This window comes from Acomys russatus, chromosome 24, assembly GCF_903995435.1.
Source record: "Acomys russatus chromosome 24, mAcoRus1.1, whole genome shotgun sequence".
NCBI classification, from domain to species: Eukaryota; Metazoa; Chordata; class Mammalia; order Rodentia; family Muridae; genus Acomys; species Acomys russatus.
In genome coordinates, this window is record NC_067160.1 from 8,856,703 (window position 1) to 8,873,522 (window position 16,820).

The window sequence follows — 16,820 nt, forward strand, 5'->3', positions numbered from 1 at the left end:
AAAACGAGTGTGTTACTTATCCAGTAGGATTGCAAAGACTCAGCGAGACGCTGTATAGGGAACATTTATCCTGGGACAGATACAAAATGAGCAGCTGAGAAATGACTGCAGCTAGTAGTTCTGAAAGTGCCATTTCTTTCCCCCTCTTTCTCCCAACACCTGGGAGGCGCACACGCAAGTCCTGAAGGAGTTTCCTTGGCTCATGCTAAGTCTGTTTCTGTCGTGCCCTTCAATGCCACTCATCCACCACCTAGAATTGCTAGAGGAAAGCGAGAGCCCCCTTTGCTGAGTCTTGCTGCTCCTGCATGGCCAGCAAGAGTAACCCATTTCCCAGTGGCCGGGAAGGTATTTATTCTGCATTTGTGTAGAAGACATAAATGGTACTGCAGAGACAGGAAGTGGGAGTGGGCTTGTATCTTAATATCACATAATGTATCACACCCGTATCAGGATTCCTTTATTTGCAGAAGCTTTGACTGAGCGATGGTGACACAGCAGCTCATAGACACCTTATAAAAATTTATGAAGTTTGGGTTGTGAGGAACACGCTGCACATACAGAGCAGTCACATTCTTTATTAAAATAATTTCATCTCTAGGCCCATTGTCTCCATATCATCTGCAGTAGAAGTTCATGCTATGGCTAGATGCCTTGCCAGCCTGTAACTTTATACGGGCTTTTGGCAAAGGCTGATAGTTTTGTGAGATATGATTTTCTCATCTTACCAAATTAGATAATTTGAGACCGCATCCCTGGATATAAAAGTTCTAGTCCTGAGTAAATCTGTACCTCGGAGACTCAGTGCATCCTGATAGGAGGGTGGAAATGGAGCACAATAAACCAGCTCCAAGCCTGTTTCTCTCCACGTAGCTCCTTCCTTCCTTCGTCCTTTGTGTGGTTCCCGTGACCACTTTTCCACAGTCGTTCAGTGTGCATCTAGGTTGACTTAGCTTACGTGCAGTCCATCTTCCTTCCGTGGTCCAGCTCTTACTTATGGCATGCTCTTCTGTCCACAGGGTTCTTTCTAGAACCACGTGGCATTGCCCGATCCTGCTCATGATCATACGGCAAGGCCCAGGCTAGTGAGATGGTGGCAAAAGCATACTACTAAGAACGTATCTCATTTAATAATAAGAGTTATTAAATTATTTAATTCATTTAATGTGGGTTATTAATAAAGATGGGTTAGTAAACCCTGCAACCCAAATAGAGGCTCACTGAGTAAGTCAAGAACTCTTGCCCTGGGTCTCCTCTGAGGCGACAGAGGAGTGACCTGATACTAAGGTCTCCTTGTTCCGTCCCTTCTGCTTCTTGTATGAGGGATGCTTCTTCATTGTGCCTCTTTGTCAACACACCTTTGATCCATGGGTACCATCATCTGTTGCCACAAAGCCAAGGGTGGCTGCAATGACTTGCAGGGAACTTGGAAGGCAAAAGAAAAAAAAGAAAAAAGAAAAAAAAAAAAAAAAAGAAAGCTTAGAAAGAGTTTTTTCCCCCTCAAGATGGAGCTGAGGCAGTTACACTGCACTGGGAATTAGATACATGGTTTTCAATCCTGTTTCCACCCTGTATTATTTGTGTGATGCTGGATAATTTTTCTTCATTACCACTCAATTTTGTTAAGTACAAAGCAAGCAGTAAGATTAGTTAACTTTTAATAGCAAAGTCTAGCGGAAGCCTATAAGGGTCTGCACCATGTCTTCTGTATATAGACTGTAGCTTTCAGTTAGTACTTTTTTGAGAACCCTGAGTATGTAAATGAGCGGGTCTTTGATTCTTGTGCCTGCTCTTGGGAATCTATTTTTCTGCTGGCTTGGCTTGTCCAACTTTGATACGGTGGGTTTTGTTTATCTTATTTTATTTCGTTATGTTTGGTTGTTATCTCCGAGAAGCCTGTTCTTTTCTAATGAGGGACAAAAGGGGGGTGGATCTGGGGAGATGGAGAGGACCTGGGAGGAGTAGACGGAGGGGAGAACTGTATGGGAGGAGTAGACGGAGGGGAGAACTGTATGGGAGGAGTAGACGGAGGGGAGAACTGTATGGGAGGAGTAGACGGAGGGGAGAACTGTATGGGAGGAGTAGACGGAGGGGAGAACTGTATGGGAGGAGTAGACGGAGGGGAGAACTGTATGGGAGGAGTAGACGGAGGGGAGAACTGTATGGGAGGAGTAGACGGAGGGGAGAACTGTATTGAGAGTGAGTTGTATGAGAAAAGACTCTCTGTTTTAATGAAAGGGGGGGAAAGAGAGAAAACTATAAATTATGAAGTGTGCAGGGGTGGGAAGGTGCCCCCTCTCCCTCTCTGCAGTTTGATTTAAGAAGTAGATGTCCTGAGAATCAGCCAGAGAAAGGTCTGCTCTCAAGAGGACTGCCCTGCTACTCCGAGCTCTAGCTAGGGGACGTTCGGAAACATCTTCATGTAGAAGGCCAGCTTACTGGTCATGGCTTGGCTAGAGCAGAGGCTTGGAGCGGCGGCTCACTGAAGAACATGAAAGTAGAGCATTAAGCGGGGCCCCAAGGGCCTGGAGAGATGGCTCAGTGGTTAAGAGCGCCGCCTGCTCTTTCAAAGGTCCTGAGTTCAATTCCCAGCCAGTTGCTCACAACCATCTGTAACTCAACATGGCCTGCAGGTGTATATGCAGGCAGAACACTGTAAACATAATAATAAATAAATAAATCTTAAAAAAAAAAAGGTGGGGACCAAGATGGACAGCCAAAGAGCTGGCACTCGTGGCTAAATGGTGTGTGTATGCGTGTGTGTGTGTGTGTGTGAGAGAGAGAGAGAGTCTGTGCACTGTGTCATGCATACACACACTTATGTGGTTTTGCATGCCTGTAAGTATGCATGTGTAGGCCAGAGGAGAATGCTGAGTGTTCTTATTTTTCTTCCCTTCATATTTCAAGACAGAGTTTCTCGCTGAGCAATATTTTGGTCAGATAGCTGGCCACCACTCTTTCTAGATCCAGCTGTCTGCAAATCCCAGCACAGGGGATTCGGGCATGTGCAACCATGTCTTGCTTTTCGTGGGCGTTGGGGCTTTGAACTCAGTTTCCCTTGCTTGTCCAGCAAGTGGTCTTGACCGCAGAGCTGCCTCCCAAGCCCCCTTACTAAACTCTTCCGGGTACCTTCACTTGCATTTGTCTCCTCACGTGCTTTTAATTCCCTTAATATGGCTGACAAGAACCTTTGATTCTTGCCTATTTGTGGAAAGAGGAGTCTCTCTGTTGAAGTCCTGAGAAGGAATGTACCCTGCGCAGAAAAGCACAGCTGCTCACTGGCGGACCAGGCTGCTGTATCATGGAAGCAGTTAAGGGCCTAGCAACTTGAGGTAGGCTTATGGATCAACAGAACTTCAGTTCATGCCTCAGACTTCTTGGCTCAGAATCTCCATTTTGAGCCTCCAGATAGTTGTTCATCTAAGACACTGACTTCTGAGGAGTAGTGGTTTTTGAGGAGCCTGGTACCTCCAACTGCAGGCCCTGTGCTCTCACGCGTCGTTGGCATAGAGGGAGCCCACCTGAGTTCTTTGAGAGGCCAGCCTGTAGACGAAAATGCCACTCGAGGGGCCACAGAGCATCGTCTTGGATTATACACATTAAACAAAATGAGAGGGTGTTTCTCTCTTCCCACACTGGCAGAAAAATGCTGCTTAGAGCCACTCTTTGTAGATGAGCAGGGTGGAGGCTGCCTTTCTCACCCCCGGGCTACGCCATTTAGCTCCTTCAAAACTCTGAGTGTCGCCACCTACCGGCAGTCAACAGAGTCCCACTTGAAAATATGCAAACGAAGCCAAGCAAGCAGGGAGCATACCTGCCACATAGCTGAGCACCTAAAACAAGTCGAATTAAAATTTGTAGTTCTGTTTTTGACACAGATTCAGACAAGAGGACTGTTCGGTCATAGTCTGACAGCTGTTGACCCTCAATTCTAAAATAGCCATTCCAGATGCTTTGTAAGGATATGGTTTCGGGATGTATACTTAGCTGAATGGCATTGAATTTTGAACATGAAATTTCCTCAATTACCAATTATTTTTACAGTTAGCAAGTCAGGTGCCCGTTTTCCATGTCTTCCAAAGGTATCACGTTGCCCCCTCTCCCTTGTACAAGTATACCAGAGGAAAAGATAGAGCCTCGGAAGGGAATATGTGAGACATTATCTTTCAGAAGGGCAAGCTGACTTTGAAAAAGTTCCACTAGCCAGTAGCTTGACAACTTTTGATATTGCTAAGATAACTGAGTGGAACAGGGATTATAGTGACTTTGCTCTGAGTGCACCTGGTGCCATGGTATAAGTAAGGGACAGTGGACAATTCAATCCTCACATTTCTTTGGAGACAGCCAGGGCCTTCTAGCGATGGTTCTCTTGTGAGTCTGAAGACGTCAACCATGCACATGTTGTTTGCACATACAAGCCCAGACAATGGAGCATGAGCTGCAACCTCAAAAACAAGACCTAACAAACAAGGGTGCTTGTGATCCAGGGGTGCATTCATATGGGAACCAAATGTGTCATGCCCTTTGGATGATGGCTTGATCATTGATGCCTGGTTCCATCAATTTTAGTTGCAGTTGCTCTCATATTTACAGGTAACATTTTTTATTCTGGCTGAGTACCCTCAGGCAAATTGCCTCATGAACCACGGCCATTTCTGGTTGCAATTTTTCATCTCTTGAGCCTTTATATTATGCTACTTGGTGCATCACTGGATTAACTTTTTTTTTTTATTCTATTAAGTTGTTGTATTCTCTCAGCTTATACTGTTTACCAAACAAGGGGACTGGAACAGCCTGCATGTTTAAATAAAAACCTGTGTCAACATGGTAATCTTATATAGAAAATATTTTAGAACAGGCATACAAATTTATTCTTCTGAACATAAAGTGTTCATTGTATTGGTAAATTGTCCTGCATTGTTTCAGGTCACGGAGACGTGAGACATTGGTTCTTGAAGCGGGCTTGGCGCTCCCATTTCAGACTATCTGTCTCAAAGTGTCTAACAATGGAAGGGAGGGAAAGGAGTAGCAGGACATCCCAAGAGTGAAAACACTGTGTCCTTAGGAACAGCTAGATAGTAAACCATTTCCAACAGAGGTAACTATTGCTTATTCCATAATATAAAAACGCTTGGCATGGGAGCAGGGAGATGGAATCTCAGCCATGGGAAGATCTTTATGGAGAGGTCAATTAGGAACTCCACCTGGCTGCCTTACCTTCCGGAGCCAATCCCTGCTGGGTGTTTGAAAGCTCCAGAGTTGATGGTGTTCTCTGTGTTCCCAGGGGCTTCACAGTTAGCTGCTGGATATTGTAGGCTGCCCTGATAATGTTTATCCTGTCTGCTAGTTGTTATTTGTTCTTTCACTTTCGCTTGCCATGCACTTCACACATCCACTTGTTTAAAACCAGAATTACTACTCTAGATGAGAGACGCATGGGAGAATAGCAAAGTAGAAGGATCCAGAGGGTCCTAGAAACCTACAAGTAGAACATTATGATAGGCAGATTTGGGCCCAGGGGTCCTGCTCAAACTAAGGCACCAGCCAAGGACAGTACAGGCGGTAAACTTTAAACCCCTACCCAGATCTAGCCAATGGTCAGGACATTCTCCACAGTTGAGTGGAGAGTGTGATATGATTTTCTCATGTGCTCTGGTGCCTCACATTTGACCATGTCCCCTGGAGGGGGAGACCTGGTGGCACTCAGAGGAAGGACAGCAGGTTACCAAGAAGAGACTTGATACCCTATGAGCATATACAGGGGGAGGTAATCCCCCTCAGGAACAGTCATAGGGGAGGGGAATAATGGGAAAATGGGGGGGGGGAGGGAGGAATGGAAGGATACAAGGGATGGGATAACCATTGAGATGTAACAAGAATAAATTAATCAAAACAAAACAAACAAAACAAAAAACCAAAAAAAAAAAAAAAAAACCAAAAACCAAAAACCAAAAACCAAAAACAAACCAGAATTACTGCTATCATGGGCCATTCGCCTGACTGTCCCGAAGAGCACCTTAACATTGCCACCTTCAGAAGTTTGGGATAGTTTCTGTGTTGAGGTTGTCTGTTGCATGGGAGACTATCTTTATGTATAGTGAGTGAAGGACTCCTGACAGAAGGAAGGACCGTCCCATGTATATATGCATGTCACCAAGACAAGGTCCCAGAGAAGGATGATAAGGTAACTAAGTCTGGACCACGATTCTTGGAGTTTAGTTGTTTCTAGACATTATCACTTGTGAGCGAGTTATGGTTTTACCCAGTGCTGTTTGGGTTAGGAAAACCCTTTGTGTTAGTTTTTTAAAATTTGCATTCTGAGAGTGCTGAGCCTTGAGGTCAGTAGTATAGCTTCCTGCAGTTTTACATGCTTTGTAGTTTTACATGTCTGCAGAGTCTACTGATTCACCACACTTCTTCTCCTTACTCTGCTATTAAGCGAAACAGTTTTACTTCTTATTAAACCCTCTTCTGGAGGAAGAGTTGCGATGTTTTTTGTCTTCCGCTTCCCTTCTCTTTGATTCCAAACCTGCAGAAACAACAACAGCAATAGCAAGCAGAGGTCGTGGGATGCTTAGCTATGCACGCTGGTACTTTAAGCACATGTATCGCTTGATAACACGTGAGATAGTGACGTCACCACCATCTATAGGTAGTGAAATGAATGCTTTCATTCCTGAGGAATTTTAAATTATAAGACATAATAGCTGCCAGGACACAGTCTTGAACTTGGGCTTACTGATTCTGGAACTCATCTCCAACCAGCAGAAACTGTAAAGAAACAGCAGAAAGGAACTTTTGAAAGGCAGTTTCAGTTGGTTATTTTCAAGGAGTTTGCAGACATTTCACCCCATCTGATTGGCCATCTAGGGCCAAGCGTTTCCTCAGAATTTATCTCCTATGACAAGGAGTTGGATGGAGCTCATCATACAGAATTTCCAAGTGGCGCCCAGCAGGGGTGCTCTCCTCTTGTGGAAGGTTAAGAGGAATTCTTACAGAGCTGGGAAAACACTGCAAACGCTGCTCTCTTTTAGGATTGTTATCTTCCTGGCTGTTCAGCACCCCTTAGACTTCTTCAAAGCCTGGACGCAAGTCCTGCGAGGGAATTTTCCATGTCGTCAGGACTCCTGGTCCCTTTAAAGTGGATCCCAGGCAGGGGGAAGCCAGCCCGCTTCCTTTGTTCTTTTCTTAGTCCACACTCCAGGCCCCTCCCTCGGTGTGGACGGTAGATCGAGCTTGGCAGATGGAGACCCAGCAGCACTCTTGACACTGACTGCCAAATGGGACCAGGGAGGAGGGTGTTCTCATGGGCGGTGGCACTGAACTGAAAGGGAAGAGACATATGCACGGACGAAGACCGTGGATGCTGTCCCTCTTGAGGGCATGTCAGTGCTTCCTGTCACTGAATGAAAGCACTCACAGTTTAGAGCCACACTTGACGAGCAAGATGCCCCTGCCTCATAGATACCTATGTGGGATATCAATCAACCAGCCTATCATCTGTCTAGCTGTACAATGACTAGCTTAGTCAGCATTTATTTGGAGAGTATTACTTCAATGTACATGCATTTCCTAGTGACACTTTTATATTACCAGAGCTTTCTGATAAAACCACCAAATGTATTCAAAAAATGTATGAAGAAGAAGTTGTGGCTTAGAGAGATGCCCAGGCAGATGAAAGGATATGTCTGTCTGTCTGTCTGTCTGTCTATCTATCTATCTATCTATCTATCTATCATCTAGTGACATGGCTGTGTTTTATTCTTTTTCCTTTCCCAACAAGTAGCCAGGGCTCCCGAGCTCCACTTGCCTCAGGGAGAAGCAGCACAAGTTGCCCGCACTGCAAGGGGCTGGCTGCAGTTTTCTAGGGGCCTTGGAAAGATCTATATATGTGGGGACCTTTGGGAAGGTCCAAATGGGAAGGTACAAGAGACGCCACCCAGACATGTTTCCATCTAAGGTTAGCGGATCCTGTGACCTGCTCCCTCGATGCACCCCAGTGCTGTGAAACGACTCGAGTTTGGGGGTGGGTGGGGCGGGTGGCGAGGGAACAGGCAGAGATTGAAACATCTCAGAAGACTGTGGGTCCCTGTTCCTTTGTAGAGAATTCTGAAGCCCACAGTTCAGGGATACCAATACCAAAGTCTAGAGAGAGTTCCAGTCCACCAGTCTGCTCTTAAAACTGAAATCAGAGCAGATTTCCCAACAAAGGATCGCTTTTAAGGACTTTTCATCCACAGACAATGGAGAAGAGCCTTCCCAGGTGAACTTGTCAGTCAAACCGTGATGTTGCCAGCCCCATGGTACCAGCCCATCTTCCTGGGCAAGGACCATACATACATCCTGAGGTCTCTGAGAGCCATGGAAGGAAAGACAAGGGCTGCTCTTGGGTAGCCTTGACTGCCACCTGCTGGAGTCTCTTTGGCCCAGTGACTTTCAAAGGAGCATAAATGAGTTTCCAAATGAAAATCTACAGAGGAGCGCAAAGCCTAAAATAGGTAACAATAAAGAAGCATGCTGTAGACTCTCATGCTGGGCCCTCCTCACGTGCCCCGTGTTCCTGAGGTGTCTCTGTGGGACCGTGGCTCTCTAGATAGCAGAGAACCCCTGTTTGATCAGATTTCACTTCGCACAACCTCCAACAATGGCAGTCGGAAGGCACACAATGGGACAGAAACAGGGAAGGTTGCACAGGATGCAAAGAAACAAAATGTACTGAAGATATGTCTTTGATCACAAACCTGTGTAAAAGCAACTATTATCTATGTTCTATGACCTTCTGTTTCTCCTGTGAAACTCTGGGGAGTTGATAGTGGAAATTGAGTTACAAATTCATTGTCACACTCTCCCACGACTTGGCTCTAATGCCAGGGGTTGTTTATATACATAGTAAAAGCCAACCACTTATTCAAAACTTAATTACATAGGAAGATATTTATTTAATTACCACTGTAATCCTGTGTGTTGTATAATGCTGTTATCTCCATCTTAGAGATACGGGGAAACTGAGCGCCAGAGTTGAGTGATGCCCTGGATTGAAACCTGAGTGGCTTGGCTTCCAGTCCCCCCTGGTTAGAAGCTTGATTTTTGACCCAGGCATCTGCAGTGTTAGGACGCCTGTTGGAGAGTACCGTTTGTCCTTGGCATGACTCTTGCCACTGAGGTTTGGCTTTGTTTCTCATTGGCTGCTAGGACATCATCCATTTGGTCACCATGGAGTCATTCAGCTTTTCTCTTCTACACCAGGAAGGAAGACTGTATGAGGCTGTCTAGGGCCACCTAGACCAGTGGTTTTCAATAGGAATTTGGCCTTGAGGAGACATTTGGTCATTGCCTAGAAATATTTGTGGTTGTCACAGCTGGGGGTGGGGTGGGGGATACATTATAGACACCTGATAGGCAGAGGCAAGGATGCTTGTAACATATCAGCACACACAAATGGCAGCCCTGTAACAAGAATTCTCCCGCCCAGAATGTCAAGGGTACCTGACAATTGAGGACTGTTGGCATAAACATGGCATTACATTTCCATGGTTTTATTTGTAAAGCTGTACTGTTTTCCCGGGGCTTGTGCTTGCTGGGATGCACAGGTTCTCTTGGTTGGTGGGTCCTTACCAAGACGTGGGGTCTCCAGTTGGTTTTCTTCCTACCAAGGCTTAGTGCGCAGCTGGTGAGCAGCTGGCGATTAGGCCTTCGGTCAGGCTGGCTCTAAAGCCCCCTGCTGCCTCCGTTGCCTCTTCCTTCTGTCAAGACGGAGATGCTTAGCTTTGCTCAACTCAGGTGCCCATGAAAGACTTTTCCTAATGTTTGAAACTCCCACCAGAAAGATCCTCCTCCTCTTTTTCTCAGTAGTGCTATGCAATCCACTTCTCGGGGAAATACATATAAAAATGTCCCCAGAAGAATTAAGTCTTAAGGAAATTCAAGGAAAACCCCAGGTTGCTCATGTCAGCATTTTTGTGCACTGTACTTTGAAATGGACCACTGTCAAGTCACATGTTTTCTACAAATTGGAGCCACTTGTTGAGTGTGGCCCTCCCTCCCTAATAACTTGCAAGTCAGACGAGAATTCTTAAATGCGCAGGAAACTAAACTACGTGAAGCTGCGTGTCCCAGGGCTTCACAGAGGTACTTGACAAGAAACCTTCCTTTCCTACAAAATCCGACAAGAACAGTTTCTGCATCGTTTGGAAATGCCCATCTGTAGGATAAGCGAAACCTTTGTCCACTCATTGTCAGGAAGAAGAGGAGACATTCTGGAGTTATTAAAAGTCAGACTCAATTGTGCTTGATGAGGGATGGTTATGGCAGCAGGAAATCAAGAGAAATCAATGGGGCCAGTATAGAAACTTCAAAATTGGAGGCGAAAATTTCATATCGCCCTTTCCATATCACAAAGTATTAGGCACCAGAGATCGAGGAAAGTATAAGCCTCAAGGTAATGCTACTGTATCGGTCTCTCTCCTGGATTATTGCAGCGGCTTCCTAGATGGTCTTCCAGCTTTTATTCCTCATCACCTAATCTCAACCCCACAGAGACACCAAAGACCTGTTTCTGAAGGAAAACTTGATTGTGGTATTGCTCTGATCAAACACCTTGAGTGGTTCAGTTTTCCCCACAGACAGTGCAGACTCCTTTGCAGAGGGCTCCGTGGCTCTTGTCAGAATTGTCCTGAGTATGGCTGTAGCTTGATGGGATGAAAAATAAATGGCTCTTCCTTACCAAGATCTAGCCATGCCCAACCAACATCCCTGTGCCTTTTAAGGACTCAGAGGCACATTGCGGGCAGCACTGGCGCTGCTCACACCAGCCCCCGCCCTCTGTGGGTGCTCTGACACGTTAGAAACATGTCAATATATCGAAGGGAGCTGGAGAGATGGTTCAGCATTTAAGAGCTCTTGTTGCTCTTGCACAGGACCTGCATTCGGTTCCCAGCACCCTCATGGCAGCTGCCAGGTGCCTGTAATTCCCATTCCAGATTCTTGGATGTCCTCTTCTGGCCTCCACAGGTACCAGGAGGCCAGGAGCACGCGTCAGTGTCCGCCTGTGTGGAGAAGGGCTGCAGGACTTTCTGGATCCGTACCCACCTTCCCCTTTTGTCTTCTGGGTTCTGGGAGTTCAGGACTCCGGTCTAACTCTCTTATACTTTCCCTCCAGTATACCTTGAGCTGAAGGGAAATTTGACGGGAAACAGAAGGTAAAGGGGGTTGGGATCAGGATGTTACTCCCTAGATCTCTCCCTCCAGGCCCTGCAGGCTCTCTCTGTTCCTGTGGTGGTCTCTGCCCCCTCCAATTCACCTTTCCTCTCCCCTTTGGGTCAGGGCAGGAGCTCCTGAAGCATCCTTCTGTCTCTTCCACGTCCCGATTATGTATCTGTGGCTCTCCATTTAGAAACGAGCCTTTTCCAATTATCCCAACTCAAAATTTATATTTCTTTCCATTTGGGACTCTAACCAGCACAGTTGGCCAGCTGAAACAGAATTTTTAGTGCCGATCCAGGAATGACCAAAACTTAAAAAGTGATAAAGAATTGAATTGAGCATATACACTTATACACAAGATACCTGTTTTGTATTTTACCTAATATTTCAAACATCACCAAACTACAAAATGGAATACTACATTTAAAAGTAACTTTAAATAAGGACACTATTCATTTTTCTTCCGTGGTCTGTTGACTGGGAAAGGTTTCAATTCATTTTCTAATAAAAATTAATGAGAGATGAGAGAAGCTCCATCTGCACATAGTCCTCTCCGGTGAGCTCCATCCACACGTGGTCCTCTCCGGTGAGCTCCACAGGATCGTGGGAGCTGACATGATGTGCGAAAAGCCCAGGAATCACTTATCGCCTCAGAGGCTATAGGTTTTCCATCTTCTTTAATAAAAGCAAACTGAACTTTCCATGGTAAGTCAGGCCCTCTGAGCTGGCTACAGCTAAATAGTTCTCTTCTGGAGTCAGGGGTGACTCCATGAAAGCTCTCAAGAGAGAACCCAGGTAGGAGTTCTGTGTATTTTCTCTCCAGCCTTTTTCTAGCATCCAGTGTTCTTTGAATTAGCACAGGTTTATGACACGGAAGCCAAAGGACCCTGTTCTAGCATGTTATTTATAGTAACTTCTAATCTATTTATTATTGGTTCATATTATCACCCACAAACATACATGTTTCATAATTAATGAATCTGACTTTCCATGATTTTCACCCTAAGAACATTTCCATTAGTAGCATTGTTTTTCAGAGATGCATGAATAGTACTCAAATATGACAGACAAGAAAGAAGTCTGATGTTTCTGATGCTAGTATTATTTGTGTGTTTGTGCATGGTGTGTGTGTGTGTGTGTGTGTGTGTGTGTAGGTCAGAGATTGTCAATGTCTTACTTTTCCTCTGTGTCCCTCCACCTTAGTTCTTTGAGACAGGGCCTCTCACTGAACCCGGAGCTTACAGATTCTGCTGGTCTGGTTGGCTAGCAAGCCCGGGGGTCCTTCTGTCTCTGCCTTTCCAGCACTGAGATTTCAGGCATCCTTTCACACAGATGCTGGGGATTCTAACATAGGTCTTCATGCTTGTGTGGGAAGCACTTTAGTGGCTGAGAAACTTCCTCAATTTCAACTTCCAGTGTCTTCTGTTTATAGATCTAATTGTAAAATAGTCTTCAGCCTCCTTTTCTCTAACTCTTAGGTTATTTCTTTTTCTCTAAGAGCCACGTCTGGAAAGGCAGTGTGATATGCTTGTCCTTGGCTTGGCAGAAGGGGGAAGGATCCCTTGGTATTGGTACTGGCATTGGGGAGAGAGACAGTAAAGGGTAGTGGCCTCACACACCGCTCGATTATCATGAAGAATGGCAGGGTGAGCCGGCTTGCTGAGGTACAGCGCTGTATGATTAGGAAATATCCAGGTCATCTGATTGTGTGGCTCTTACTCTGTGGTTTCTCTGCACCTTTCATTGTTACCAGATCTTGGGGTGAAGACTGAAAAATAGACTCTGACTCGCGTGAGCTGCTAACCCTCACTTTCCTCACTTCTCTGTTATTTTATTCACTGGAACTTGAGTCAGAAAAACTGGAGATTTACATTCTTTAAAAAAAAATTAATAAACTGAAAGTGGTGGGGTTTTTTTTTTTTTTTGTTCGTTTGTTTGTTTTCGAGATAGGGTTTCTCTGTGTAGCCCTGGCTGTCCTGGAACTTGCTTTGTAGACCAGACTGGCCTCAAACTCACCGGGACCCACCTGCCTCTGCCTCCCAAGTGCTGGGATTAAAGGCGTGCATCACCACACCTGGCTGAGTGTGGTTTGTTTGTTTTTTGTTTTTCATCTTAAAATTTTAGTTTCCTTTAGCCATAATTATAGCTTAGTATTAAAGATGATAAAATTCTAGACCACAATCACAGTGAAAGCATACTTTTTGGTTATTAAACTATAATGGTAACACAGAGTTAGTGCTTTCTTTTCTTTAAATAATCTCACCTGGTGTTTTCTTCGTGTCTGATTCTAAACCTCGTTTCATATTATAACGATAAAGAACTTCAAAGGAAAATCGTCTTAATAGTTATCATTGTGTGTAAACAAGCTGTGGTTCCTTTCCTAGTGGGAAAGCTGTGGTGAGGGTGTAAGTATAGACAGTGTAAGCACACATACCCTCCAAATGCCTTCTCTGTGAAGCAGCGGGCCTGCAGCAGAGTAGCCACCATGAGTCAGCGGCCTCTTCAGGCTCTGGCACCAGTCAGGGACTTGTTTAATGACCTTGGCCCTCCTGGTCTGACTGCGTTTTTGTTTCCCCTCTTGACAAGCTACATTTCTTTCTACTCACTCACCTCTCTGGACCTACTTTGGGAGAAGGACACAGTATGCACCCCAGCTTACAACAGTCAGGAGGGCATGGAGAACACAGCTCATTGGTAGTCTTCTTTTCCATGTAAAATCTTTAGCAAAAGAAACATCCCAGTATTCTGGAATTAATGCTGGAAGTTCATTCCTACGTAAGCACTCTCTTCTGTGTACATTCTTTTAAATAGGAAAGACAAATGGTTTTAGCAGGGGGGCAGCTTGGAAGCCCTTGCTTTAGCAGCTAGCAGATAATTCTGCCTTTTTTTTTTTTTTTTTTTTTTTAATCGCATTTTATTGTCACACTCAGTTTCTGGTGCCTCAGAATGCAAAATTATGTGCTCAGCTGACCCTTTAATTAGCTCTCATTCTGTCTCACATGATTTATAGCCTGGTGGCTCACATGTAAGAATGATATATGATTTAATGAACTAGAGAGGCAGAATAGGGCCCCACCTGACTGTTCGGTGCTTCCTTCTGGCTGGAGGATGGAGCAGTCAGGGCTCGGAAAGCCGCAGCCCCGCCCCCTGTTTATGTGTCCTCCTCACGACAGCAAGGCCCCTGCTTGCTGTGGCTTGTGAGTTTTTATAAATCTGCTTTTGTTTTGTCAGCACACACCACATTGATCTAGGGGTCTTTGAAATAACCGCTGAGAAGAAGCAGTGAGCAATGCTGTTGATCCAGTGCTCTCATTCTGCACTTTGGTTTTATCATTTCAATACAAACATCAGAGGGGAGGCAATCCAGACCTTCTCTTTGGGGTTTGGCTGTGCTTTGTCACGGTCCTTTAAGAGTGTGTTAGGTGGTGATGGAAGCACTGGATCCAACAGTGGATGAGAGATGTGACCCTTCCTAGAGGACAGACAACAAGTGATAAATTACCTTTGAACTTCCTTTAAAAAAAAAAAAAGTGGAATTTTGAAGTCAGCTTTCTAACTAGTGGTTTTCTTTAAGGTCTTTTCATAGATCCTATTGGCTAACCCCAGCCCAGCCCCAGCCCCTCTTCCTTTCCCTCATCCCCTACCCCTTTGTGCACGGCTTAATCCATTAGCACTTTGTATTTTCTCTTCTTTCACTTAATATGTACTCTACTTTCCTTTCACTTACATTTTTAAATTGGACTGTGAGGTAGTAGGCTGCCATATGGCTCTCATTCTCCCTTCCCTCTGATGCTTCCCATAATCCTGTGCCCCTCCCTGCTTGAGCCTTCTGGCCCTAGAATTCTACCTCACCACTTTCGTTGGCCTATAATCTACCATATTTTTTTTCCTTAGTATGCCCCCTAAAGGCCCCTTTTTAGTTTTCTGGCTTCCACTTGTGATCTAAGTTAAAGGCAGAGAACAGAAGCTCTGAAGCCTGGGTCGTCATAGGAGACGGAACACACACATGGTCACATCTGACTCCTGGCATGTGGGGAATGCTGTGCTGAGCATCTTCATGATGTGGTCGCATTGAGGTACCACGTGTGAGGGGGGTCAGGAGGTATCGGTGTCACCTTGACCAGATCACTCCACTTACATCAAGTCCTCAAGCCCCATCCGTGTTGCCGTATGTGCAGAATTTCCAAGGAGGAACAAGCCTTGCTGGCCACAAGAAATAGAAACAGGAAGGATGAGAGGCAAATCAGTGAGAACAGAGGGAGCAGTGGGTGCAGAACACTGGTGGCCACAGTGAAGGAGTGCTGGCAACCATCAGAGTCATCGGTAAGAATTTTGCCAAGATTCTCAGCACCACACAGGAGCTGTGATGCGTGAACTCAGTTTCCGCCTTTTTTTTTTTTTTTTGTTGTTGTTGTTGTTGTTGTTCCTATTTTCTTTTTATTTTTTATTAATTTATTCTTGTTACATCTCAATGGTTATCCCATCCCTTGTGTCCTCCCATTCTTCCCTCCCTCCCCTTTCCCCCTTTTCCCCTCCCCTATGACTGTTCCTGAGGGGGATTACCTCCCCCTGTATATGCTCATAGGGTATCAAGTCTCTTCTTGGCTACCTGCTGTCCTTCCTCTGAGTGCCACCAGGTCTCCCCCTCCAGGGGACATGGTCAAATGTGAGGCACCAGAGTACGTGAGAAAGTCATATCCCACTCTCCACTCAACTGTGGAGAATGTTCTGACCGTTGGCTAGATCTGGGTAGGGGCTTAAAGTTTACTGCCTGTATTGTCCTTGGCTGGTGCCTTAATTTGAGCAGGACCCCTGGGCCTAAATCTGCCTTTCATAATGTTCTACTTGTAGGTTTCTAGGACCCTCTGGATCCTTCTACATTGCTATTCTCCCATGCTTCTCTCATTTAGAGTCCCAATAGGATGTTCTCCCCTCTGTCCCAGTTTCCTGGTAAGTAAAGGCTTTCGTGGGACATGCCCTTGGGCTAGTATGCAGATATAAGTGAGTATATACCATTTGAGTCTTTCTGCTTCTGGGTTAACTCACTCATTATGATCATTTCTAGCTCAATCCATTTGTCCACAAATTTTGGGAATCCTTGTTTTTAATAGCTGAGTAGTATTCCATAGTGTATATGTACCACAGTTTCTTTATCCATTCTTCTACTGAGGGACACTTAGGCTGTTTCCATGTTCTGGCTATTATGAATAAGGCTGCTATGAACATGGTTGAGCAAAGTTTCTTATTGTGTGCTGGAGCATCTTCTGGTTATATTCCAAGGAGTGGAATAGCTGGGTCTTGAGGAAGCCCTATTCCCAGTTTTCTGAGAAAGCACCAGATAGATTTCCAAAGTGGCTGTACTAGTTTGCATTCCCACCAGCAATGAAGGAGTGTTCCTCTCTCCCCACATCCTCACCAGCATGTGGTGTCGCTTGAATTTTTTTATCTTAGTCATTCTGATGGGTGTAAGATGGATGTCTATGTGTAAAAAAAATGCAACTGGACCCATATTTGTCACCTTGCACAAAACTCAAATCCAAGTGGATTAAAGACCTCAACATAAAACCAGAGACACTAAGTCACTTAGAAGAAAAAGTGGGGAAGAGCCTGGAACATATTGG